Source organism: Triticum aestivum, chromosome 6A (genome assembly GCF_018294505.1).
Source record: "Triticum aestivum cultivar Chinese Spring chromosome 6A, IWGSC CS RefSeq v2.1, whole genome shotgun sequence".
Classification (NCBI taxonomy): domain Eukaryota; kingdom Viridiplantae; phylum Streptophyta; class Magnoliopsida; order Poales; family Poaceae; genus Triticum; species Triticum aestivum.
Window position 1 is genome coordinate 15,172,103 of NC_057809.1, and position 12,430 is coordinate 15,184,532.

General features: G+C 44.6%; 1 long non-coding RNA gene and 1 pseudogene across 1 annotated transcript; one reads left to right on the forward strand and one right to left on the reverse strand.

The window, feature by feature from the left end:
* Positions 1–1,492: 1,492 nt before the first annotated feature.
* LOC123131685 (uncharacterized) lies at positions 1,493–6,029 on the forward strand. Its single transcript, XR_006464273.1, has 3 exons — positions 1,493–2,165; positions 2,338–2,435; positions 2,518–6,029. It is a non-coding gene; the product is annotated as an uncharacterized lncRNA (long non-coding RNA).
* A 3,320-nt stretch (positions 6,030–9,349) lies between these two features.
* Positions 9,350–11,062, reverse strand: LOC123129305 (disease resistance protein Pik-2-like; annotated as a pseudogene).
* Positions 11,063–12,430: the final 1,368 nt, after the last annotated feature.

Below are 12,430 nucleotides of genomic sequence, written 5' to 3' on the forward strand. Positions count from 1 at the left end.
ACAGCTAGCTAACACAATATATGAAACACCTAAATTAACCCCCCAAAACCCCCCAACCCCCCCCCCCTTTAAAAAAACAAAAACCCCAGGCACAGAAATGCTGACGCGTGGATGCCTATTGGTCCCGGTTGGTGCCACCAACCGGGACCAAAGTGTCTCCTACCTGGGCTCTGCGCACTGCCCACGTGGAGGCCCATCAGTCCCGGTTCTGGATTGAACCGGGACTAAAGGGTCGGGGCATTAGTACCGACACTTTAGTCCCGGTTCAGGAACCGGGACTAAAGACCCTTATGAATCGGGACTATAGACCCTTTTTCTACCAGTGTGCGGATTGGGAGTAAGGGGAGGGTCCATGCGCGGGAAAGGTTGGAGGGTGGTGGAAGAAGGAGGAAGGGTTTGGTCGATTTGGTGCAATTTGGGGTGGGGTCGGGCTGTCGGGTCTGAGTGGCGGGCGTGCCCGGGCGCCCCCATATTTGGGCTGGATATGGGGATGTTGTTCAGCCCAGGCGTTTGAGGCCCGTTTAAGGGGCCCGTGTAGGTAAAAAAAACATGACCGCATAGTGACCGGGCAGCCCGCCTGAGCGTATGAGGCAGGTTTGAGGAGCTCAGCTGTAGATGCTATTAAGGTGGATGCTCCATCAACATGATTTTATCGATGTAGTTAATGCGCATGTAGATTGAGGATCCGCTATACGTCTCCGCCTACACTGCTAGGGTGAATTTGCTCCAGCCCCCAAGCGGAGATCAAAATGGACATGGATCCACTATGACTTCATTTGTTTTAGCGGAAAAACTTCCGATTTATTTATTTTCAATCATGACAGTATAACAAACATCAGAAATAATAAAAGTTACATCTAGATCCGTACACAATCTAGCGACGATTACAAGTACTGAAGTAAGCTGAAGACGCGCCGCCGTCATCGTCCATCCCTTGCTGGAGCCGGGCAAAACCGATCAAAAGTGACATGGATCCACTACAAATGCATAGGCTCACAGTTAGTTCTTACTCTACTTCATCTCCTATCTTTGTTTACTATCCATCACACGCTCTATTTTGTTGTAGAGACCACATATGTCTTCTGAATCTCCATTGCCTGACCAAATCACACCAGCCGCGGGTTAGTTTGTTGGTTTGATGGAAGAAAATATAGTAGGGGGCACACGTAGCAGATTGGCTTATTGAGTAATAGAAGGGTAAAAGATGTTCAAAAAAAGATAAAACAGAAAGAGGTGTACACAAACAAGAAAAGAAAAATACTTTCACCCCGGTTTATCTTCCGTATATATATATATATATATATACTATATATATATATATATTATATATATATATATATACTAATAAAGTAGTTAATGCTTCTGGTCGTACGTCGTCAGCAATTTTGCTAAAAAAACCCTCTATTTATGAGAATTCAACCCGCCGTCCCTATGTAAGTGGATCTGAAAAAACGATTCATTTTTATAAAAAAAGCCCTACATTTCCAAGAATTCAGCCCGCGACCCTGTCTTCTATCTTATCCCTTTTCCAGCACGGCGGGGCGGCGGTGGGCTCGCGGGAGACGGCGCTCGGGGAGGCGGCGGTGCGCTCGGGCGCCGCATCAGGCGGCGGCAGCGAGGTGGGGAGGCGGCGCTGCGCTCCAGGGATGCAGCAGCGAGGCGTCGAGGCGGCGGTGCCCTCGGGCGCCGCATCAGGCGGCGACATCGAAGCGGGGAGGCGGCGCTGCGTTCCGAGGATGCAGCAGCGAGGCGTCGAGGCGGACCTGTGCTCGGGCTCCGCATCAGGCGGCGGCAGCGAGGCAGGAGGCGCACGGGGAGATGAAGGAGGAGAAAATGGAGAGTCGGCCAGGGCACGGACCACAGCGGCGAAGCTTGCGGGGGGCGATGGAGGGAGGCGGCGCTGCGCTCGGGCGCCGCATGCCTCCTCTGCGTCTCCTTTCTTTCTTCCACAACTCCTTCTCTCTTGCATGTCACCGTCTTGCTGGCCGCGCAGTAAAGAGATCGAGGAAGAGGCGGGAGTCGGGTCAATCGATCTGTCGCACGACAGATGCGGCACTCCCGGTTCCATCTAGCAACGGGCAGCAGAGGGAGGTGGAAGAGGAGCCACGACCTCGGAGCAGGATGCTGCCGCCTAACACGCATCTGACCATGAGCTGGAGGATAAGGTATTCACCTCTAAAATCACACTTCTGTTTCCCCGTTTTCATCTCAGATATGGGTTACCAATATACCACTCTCACTTGGATTTGCACATGAAAGCAGTACAAATACTTGCACCGAACTGTATGATTTGTTGGCCCAAGTGTTGAGTCTGAGATGGCATCTTTATGCTTTCAGAGAAGCGCATCTCTGAAATTCACAGTTTTAAACCCAAAGAGATACATCTAGACAATGCTCGCATGAGTGGTTCCAGTGTCATATACGCCAACATGGCAGTAAGCATGTCTTCTTGTTTGATTTTAACTTAGTTGTAGAAGTATCCTATGCTACTATTTGTTGACCAGAATTGGCTACCAGGTTGGAGATTTGGGATCGGATGCTGCTCCAAGAAAGAGGGACCAAGGTGCTGAATTAACAGCAGGGGGAGGATGATTCTTCAGGTAACAACATAGCCCGTCGACTAGAGAATTAAGTTAACTGTTTGCTTTACTTGAAGCTCCAAATTGTAGTAATTTTATTCGTTCACTAATTTGGTATAATCTTAATCTAGGAGGATTAGCACTGTATGATATGAGATACTGACGTTTAGCAATGATAAAAGTCTAATGTTGAATGGTTCTTTTCGGAGTACAGTTGTAAGATCTATGATTCTAGCTTCGACCTTTAACTGGACAGTACTAATTGGACATATAATTGATGATTTATGCACAGCAAGATATTCTGTTGTTTTTAGTTCTTCAATCAGATTCATCTAGCCCTTTGTTGACTTTCTAATTGTTACCCTCTACCTCTGAAACTCAGAAATCAGAGAAAGGTCATTGGCAATTTGGCATATCCCTGTCACTGGCGAAGATTTGCTAGAGAGGAAGAGCACCAGATTTTTTTTCTATTGTTGGGGGCATACATAATACATATAGATAAATTTGGACCATTTTTAACAGAGAGATTTCTTGCCAAAAAAATTAACTCTGTCCAGCAGTGGGCATTGTCAAGGTAATAAAAGGAATTTGCTGAACCTAATTGAATGAAAGAGGGATGGCTAATCCGATTGAGAACCTTCTGTAACTGAATAGACTTACGAACGATCAACAATACTAAATAGTTGCAAATTAACAGACATTGCTTGATTAAAATACTGATTTAAGAATTTGGCGAATCTATAATTCTCTACATAATCACTTAGTGTATTTTTGATCACCGGGTTATCCTAGACCACTTGGGGACAGTATCATCAATTTCTTGCATACTGCAATGCAAGTTTTAAAAGCCAATTTCTTATGTTTCTTATTATCTTTATGTTCACCTAACTGCCAAGAATCATAAAAGGATGCACCTAAGGAGGTAGATTTTGTTTTATGCATATTTTAAGTGTACGTATGCTGCAACTGATTAACAAAACATTGTTCAACCTTCTATGAGTCTGCCTAGGGAGCTGCACAGATTTGGAACAACTTCCAGAACAAGCACCAAGCATTTTGGTCAGGTACCACTAAGCTGCCAGAGCAAGATAGCTGGGATGTCAAGTCCCTAGGGCAATGGTAAATCTCAAATTGCCTGATGTTCGATGGGAAGCATCAGACAATACCAATGTCCAATAGTAAGATCTGATTGTGCAGGTGGTCAAGCCAAGATAAGTGTGCGTGCATCACCGTTTAGTCGAGATTTAGAAAAAGATGATGTCTGCTATGATAGTTTCCAGAATAGTTTGGCCCTTGAGACACTTCCACTATATGCATGCGTGTTCCTTTTTTCCAGAGATATGCATGTCTATTGATTATTATTGGAATTGGTTCAACAAACAGTGTATATGTGACAAAATTACTAATATACTGACCGAGCCTGATAATCTGACTAATCCATACAGTGGATATGCACCAATGCTCAAATTTTAAAAATGAAGGATTCAACTTTTTTTTGGATTATTATTATTTGTGAAGTCGTGAGTATGCCTAGCAACCGTAAAAAATATATAGTTCGACTTAGTGGTAGGTTCTGCAGTAGTCTTGCCTTGAAGGTTTCGTCATAGTAAAAATTGATATGTCTTTATGAAGTAATCTGAGCATTTTGTTGGTTGCAGGTTAACTTTGTTCTCCAATATAGGTGGCGTATGTTTGTGCAAAATGATTATGAAAGGACTTCTGATAACTTTATCTTTTGTCAAGGTTGTTTACTTGGTGGAGCAAACTTCCATTTCCTCTGAACAGGTGAACATGACATGTGTGATGGCTGTCAGCCCTAATGAGCTTTAGACATGTATCTGAGGTTTCGTTGGCTGTAAACAAGTAGGGTCAACGAGTCGAGCAGATCCTGGACCATCACATGAACACATGAAATAGGTTGAGACCGGCAGCTTTTGGTAACCAGTCTAAGCTCTAGCACCTTGATGCAAGCCAGAATAGCCTCACTGGATCAACATTCCCGGGAATAACAGAATTGGTGAACCAGTTGACACTTGATCTTAACTAATCAGTTAATTAAACCCTGAATTTGAATGAAGGGCTCCTTGATTAATTTGTTCACAAGTAGTCCAATGATTCGGGGTTTAGACTTTAGTGTTTTTGGATTATTACGGGGCAGCAACCCTGCTTTTGAGCACACCCAAACAAATTGAATCAGGGTCTCTGCTTTTGGTTGTTCAAGTTTGTGGTAAATCATTATGAACAGTTGTGTTTCCGGTGGCACCTAAATACATTGGTAGATCTGCACTGTACTCTGCTCCTATTGATTGATGATCACAAGTCACAACCCAATTTTAGATCTATTTGATTTGTTTCGTTTAGTGTTGGATGGTGCAAATTAAAGAAAGTGTACTGTCATTCATCAATTTACTAAATCTGGCCTGAATGCGCCGTTACCTCGATTTCTAAATCTTAACCAATTATCTGGTCATCATTCCCTTAGCTGTTTGACTAGAGCACATTCTCTCGATTGAGGAGATGAATCTAACTAAACCTTCTTAGCTTAGAAACAAAAGTCGTTCTCTCGATGAACCGAGAACTATTGTGGTTAATTTGTCAGCCATTGTGTTCCTTCTGTACTTTAATTCTTGGTCTGTGTTGAGTTGGGGGGCTTTTTACAGTCTGACAACAAGAATCTCAGACAGTCTGAAATTAGTTGTTTTTTTGGATTATCAAGTGATAGAAACATGGTCCTTCAGTTGCTGTACCAATGTATGTTAGGGTTTAGTGAGATTTTCTTCCTGTAAGGTGCGGTTCTTGGGGATAGATTAAATACCAGTCACATTCAATTTGTTGTGAAGTATACCATTTTAGTTCAAATGCCACCTTACCAAAAACAGAGAACAATTTTGCCACTGGAGTAGGATAACAAACATGAAACCAGTTAATCTTTGTATCATAGTTGATTGCTTATTTCTAAAGCACCAGGGCGCTCTCCCTGCAACGGGACTACTTGGGCGTCTCCGACGGCAGCATGCTTACTGAGGCTGAAGACTAGCACGGTTGATGAGCTAAAGTGGCGGGTGGAGCTGGGCCGCAAGTCCATGGCGCTCGTGTGGAAGGAGCTGGAGGAGGAGCGGATCACGTTGGCGGTGGCGGCCGCCCAGGCCATGGCCATGATCACCAATCTGCAGGAGGAGAAGGTGGTGATGCGGACGGAGGCGGCGCAATATCGATTTGTCATGGAGGAGCAGAGTGCGTATGATTGTGACGAGGCTGAGGGTCTGGCTGCTGAGAAGTGCTTTGTTTTGGGCAAGCCAAAATACTTGAAAGAAAAAAGAGAAAATACTCTTCCCAACCAAACAACCAGCTATTTGTAAAATTCCCTAAAAATGCTCTAAAAAACTATCTGCAAAAAAACCTAACACAGTAAATATAGTTTAAAAATGTTCACAGTTTTACATATGTTCACACTATTTTTGTTTGAAAAAAAATATGTTTGCACTTTTTAAAAAAGATTCAAAATTCCCTAAAAAATTCCATTTTTACTAAAAACATTTCCATTTAGAAATGTACAACAAAAACAAAATGTGTTCAAAAGAATGTTATTTTTTGAGAAATGTTCGAATTTCATAAAACATAACTATTCAAAAAAGTGTTCCAATTTTAATGAAAAATTTAACTTTTATTAATAGTAAGAAAGTTTTCATGTTTAACCTTATCATCGGTGTTTATTAAAATTGGATGTAAAGATGGTCCACAATGGCACATGAAGCAGGTTGTGCTCCCTTTTTCGCCCGGTGCAACGCACGGGCATTTGTACTAGTATATATAAAACAACAACCATCATATAAATTGATACAAACACATGCCACCACAACACATGCATAAATTCAGGGCTGGGTACAAAGGCACCGAGAACAGCAACACCACCATGAACAACTCAAAATGTGGAACGACCGGCAGCACCACCACCATCGAACGTTGCACCATGATTACCATGCCGCCCACACGACCATGGTCACTAGACAGCACCTGAGTCGTGGCCGGAGGCCGCGAACAATGCGAGTCCCACCACCATGGCCATGGCCCCCGCGTCCAAGTCCACTCCTACACCGCTGTTACAACATACAGACACCGCCGAGGCAGAACGCCCCCACCCTTCCACATCGAAGCAGGAACCTTGGCATGCTTGGCGCCCCTGCCGGCTAGAACTGGGCAAGGAAGCTTTGGCATCCGCAATCCCTGTTGCAATCACACCTCCAGCCCACGTCGACGTCTAGGATGGGTTGCTCTTGCCTCCAATCCCGAAGAGTCGCTGCTACATAGCTGCACCAGTAGAGGAGGGGAGGCCGAAACCCCCACTGCTGCGCCGCCACCTCCGTCAACTAGCTACAAAGGTGGAGGCACCCGCCTGCAACCCGCTTTAACCAGAACTTGGCTTAGGCTGACCGCCACCACCACACAGGACGAGCACCACCAATGCGCAACCTCTCTGTCACACCGCCACCACACCCACACGCCATGATCTACACCGATGCGAGGCCGCACCGCGGCTTCCTGCTAGAACTCCATGGCTAGAGCCGGGATGGCCGGCCCGTGCCAGCTTCCCTGCATGCGGTGGCGGCGAACGAGGCTTCTCCTAGCCCCACCCTCTGGCAGCGACAAGGAAGGAGGAGGAGGAGGAGGAGGAGTGGAGGGGAGGAGCGGCGCCGATAAAGATGTGAAGGAGCTTAGTTGCATGATCTATCCCCACAACTATACATAAGTCAAGGCATCCCAGCGATTGATTCAGAGATGACTACCTTTTGGCTAGCTAGAAAGGAAAATTACTTAGATTTTCATTCAATTGGTTCATCGGGATATTAGAGGAAACCAAAAGCATGGTGAACTGACTTCATCTTCCCCTTGACCCAGCATGAGCCGGATCATTCTTGCCAGGGGAGTATGCATTTCTGGACACCGCCTGGGTCCAAGGAAATTGTTAGGATTAATTAACTAGTGTTAATTAGCGGGTTAATCCCTGCTTAATAGGAACCATCGGGCAGTTGCCTTTTGGCAACAATAGAAGAGGGTTCCTCAGACGCCTTTCCACATGCGCCTCTTCCCCATGTATAAAGATCAATGTCATCAATAAGAATGGTGGTTCACTTTACATCTTTGTTACTTTATATTATTTGCTCTCTGTCGATCTCTTCTTTAATTCGGTGTATATGTATGTAACAATGCGACAACTCCAGTGTCCTGTTTTGGCTTCACTTATCACCAGAGCAACAGGCAACACATCATCCTTTTCCAGATGTGCTGTCTATGTATGTATCGAATACACTGATGGTGCTGCAACGGAAATCAACGGATACTACTATATAGTACTAACGAAACCTGCCAACTGATTTCGCTTCGATGACGTGATAGCTTCAGATGCAAACTCACATATCCGTAATCCTGGGAGTTGTGAAATTGAACAAACATACATGCAGTATCTTTTTCTTCAGGGATTAAACATGTGTCCAAGTCCTTTATGCTTTATCAGGAGTATTAAGTAGTAATACTTTTGCGCAAAAATAAAATTTATACTAATACAGATTCCCTATGGCTAAGTTGCACATGACACGGAGCTGTGTCTTTTCTCTGAGGGGTTGTGCTCTCTGTGTTGTCTGTCATTCATGTGTACTGACTCCTCTTCCTCCTTAACAGTCAATTGTGGCGTACCCTTAGTTAGTGCACTCCGTGTCAGCTCTGGATAAATGAACTCTACGATTGTACCCTCATGAGTCACGATCATGTCTTGCAGCTCCTCCTGATAATGACCTGACTACAAAGATTCAGTTATAATATAAGCTACACTTGATAATGACCTGACTTCAAAGATTCAATCATAAGTTCTGTAATTCGGAGTACTATGATGGTCTTAGAATTTTTTGTCATTGTCAGGATGATACATTTGTTAAGAAAGAAAGAACAAAATAAACAAGTTTGTGAGGAGGATATCTCTGTTTCTTGCTCTACTTGATTGTTTTAGACTTTTGTTAGGTAGCAGCTTCTGAAGGTTCAAAATGAAACTATTAGTTACTGTGTTTAATCATACTCTGGATTTTGTTGATCTCAGAACAACCAAAGAATGCAATGCTGTTTGAAAGGAGCGTGGTGGAATGATTTGGGATCATTTCGCCCATGACCGATGTTAGTTAGGGTGGTTGTAACTTTGAGCCTGAATTGCTTGTTTAAACACCAGGTTTGTCTTTCATGTTCTTCTCTCTCACTGTCATAAGTTTTTGAATTGTGAAGTCTCACAAGCTGTCTTGAAAGCTGTTGCTCCATACAAATATGTGACTTATCTCACAACAGTCTTTTTTGGCTTCTCAGTTCCTGTGGTACCCAGTACCCACATGGACAGATTAAGTTATTTTTTTCTGGCTTCAATTGGTACATTAACATGTAGCATATGAGTTATTGCTGCAATGTAATAAAAAATGGTGCTCCATATTGTAAATATTGGGAGTTACGTACCACTAGATGCCAGAACTGCAATACTGTATAAACTTTAGTGCTGTATCTACTACTCCCTCCGAGCTTTTTCCTCAAATGGATGTATCTAGCACTAACTTGGTGCTAGATACATCCATTCCGGGGACAAGATTTTTCGGACGGAGGGAGTAGTATACAGTACTAGAGGCACAATCCTCACTGTACATATACTAGTATACAGGACTACAAAAGCAAGTACACACACACACCAATCCGATGGAAATAAGCACTCCGGAATACACAAACATACAGAGGAGAGGGGTCTAGTCAATAATATTCACTGTGACGTGCTTCATATGCTCCGCTACCTCCTTCTGCACCGATGCCTTCAATGTTTCACTTCTACGGGCATCCAACCGAATTTCCTTGAGGCTTTTGAGGGCTGGCAGCCCGGATAATGCATTAAGTTTCCAACACCGACCAACTTGTAGCAGCTTGAGCTTAGGCGTTGCATCTTCTTCGAACAACACTGACTGGACCTTGTATAACCCATCAAGCTGCAGCACCATGAGACTCGGGAAAGATGAGCTCTGGAAATGGAGCTGTTTCCCCGCAAATGACTCCCACTTAAGGCGCAGAACTGAAAGATTAGGTAGAGACCCAATGGCCTGTATGGCATTATCATCTTTCTTCAATTCGGTACACTCTAGCACCAATTTGGAGAGAATCTCAATCTTATGGATCCATTCTGCTACACTGACTAGCATACCAACCAGAGTGAGGCTCACGAGGCTGCTTGGTGGCAACAAACTTTCACCCAAACAAACATCTAACACGTTCCTCTCTCTGATCACGTCCTTTGCTGTAACCGTCAAATATTGAAGTTGATTGAGACCAGCAATGGCAGACCACAACTCATTGCTTGTATAGCTGAGTAAGCCCTCCAAACTCTTTTAGAATAGCCTTTCCATTGCACTGAGAAACATCGATAAAACATAGTACGTGAAGGGCCTTCAGTTTACCAATCCCCCTAGGAAGTATAACACCATCTAGAACCCCATTAGAGAGGCGGCGGTGTAGATTGAATATATCATGTCTATTCAAACCAGCATCTAAAACCTGTGGTCTAAAAAAAAATGTAACATCTGCCTAGGCTACCGGAATATCTAGAATCATCAACTATGTTACACTCTCCCTTGACATTGACTGTTTTGTTCTCATACCAATATGCATGAAGGTGTTGTAGTTTCCAAAGATTAGTGATTGTTGGCAACTGAAATATACTTGTACCTCTAACATCAAGTGTTTCAAGGAGCCTCAAATTCCGCAAAGAATTAGGCAAGCACATATTCTGACATCCTCGAAGAGAAAAGTACTTGAGGTGACAGAGCTGCCCGATTTGATCAAGATGATGCCCTTAAATCTAGTGTGTCTTCCATGTTGACCACTCGAACATACCTCATATTGTCCGAGATGAAAAACGATGTCCACTCTAGGAATGACCATATGTGTGACAAGTCTAGCATCCTCTCTAACAAATCTTTATCCCTTTCCCAATTGTTGCCTATCACAAGATGACGTATTGCACCTTGTGTCTCGTTCAAACAACAACCTTCCTCCAGCGTGAAAACAAGCTTCTCCTCCCTAGCTTTTGAGATGCATATTTCACGGATTATATCAAGAAGTTGGTAAGAATTGATTTTTCGACTGTAATGGTCTGTCCCTTCCCCTGGCAGGATCATACTCCTATCCAAGAGCTCATCAAAGTACCTCCCACAGAGTTCAACGACAGTCATGCCATGAATATCCCTTGAGTGACCCTCTGCCACCCACCGCCACACCAAGCAACCCCATCTAATTATGTGGTCTTCTGAAAATATGGACAAGTATAAGAAAGCATACTTGAGATGGTATGGCAATCCATCGTAGCTCCTCATAAGAATTGACTTTATTGTCCTAAGTTAAGGATTCATCTCCAATTCATTACTAATATTACCATGTATCTTCTTCCATTCAATACCAGTTTTTGGCTTCATGGCTAGGAATCCACCGATAGTTGATATTGCAAGGGGAAGTTCATCATATTTCTGTAGGGTAAGTCTTGCTTGCTCCAACATAGCTGGGGCTAATTCAATTTTTTTTAATATTGTCCTTGAAGAACAACAATGGACATAGTTTAACAAAGTTAAATTTTTTAATTAAGAATTACTGTTGCTAATTTAAGAATATGAAATAATATGAACTTGTTTGTCCTTGAATATCTGTGGTGGACATCATTGGACAAAGTTAAACAATAATGTTTCTAGAAGCCGAAGCCCTTTTCCAAAGGGTAAAGACCTGTTCGGGAATCACTACCAGAAATTATCTAGTTGCCAACGGCCTCATCTATGCCGACGGCGCCCGTCGGCATAAATGGACATATGTCGACGGCCAAGGGCAAGCCGTAGGCGTAGAATAGCCGTCGGCATATGTGTATCTATGCCGACGGGGGCCATCGGCATACTACGGCCGTCGGGACAGCTCGCGGTACGCCTACGAGGACCGTCGACATAGAAGAGGCCGTCGGCATAGAAAGGGCCCACCTACCCGATTAGCGGCGACCGTTTGACGGCGTCAAAACTACGCCGACGGGGGATAACGACGGCCGTCTGCATAACTATGCCGACGGCTAGGCCGTCGACATAGAATTGCTAACATCACCGATCCGCGCCGTCGACACGTCATCGATCCGAGGGAGTGAGGGCCTGTGGTGTGGCAGAGATATGCCGACGGCATAGCCGTCAGCATAGTCCTAGCCCATGCTATCTGCCATGTCATCAATATGCGTGCAATGCCATGTCATCGATCTGTGGGATCGTAGCTCCGTGTGCGCAGCTATGCCGACGGCCTTGCCGTCGGCATACCTTTATTTTTTTATTTTTATTTTATATATTTATTATTTTGTATTTTTTCACAACATAAATGTGCCTTATCTAAACTAAAAACATGCCCCGATGGTATATCGATTGCCCCCCTCACGGACGTCACTGCCGCCGTGTCACGGAGGGGGGAAACGATCGACATGGAGGGAATCTGGTTAGAGGGGGGATTCGGGGTGGCCTTCGGGGTGTAGCTATGCTACTGAAACATCGCATGGGTCCCGATGCATGTGTGAAAGTGTTCTGGCATGCGTAGACGCCCGTCTTGGGGCTCCATGGTGTGGCCCCCTCCACGGAAGGCAGAGCCGTCGTCACTTGGGTGCGGTGGAACCGGAGGGAATCTAGTGTTGGGTTGGGTCCAAACCGTGTTCGGGGATGTTGCTATGGGTTGACCTATCGCAACCAGGCAGAAGAGTCCACCGGTCAAAGCCCGCCCGGCAAAAGTCAAAGGGCTAGATCTACTCGTCAACTAGGATTCGGGGTAGC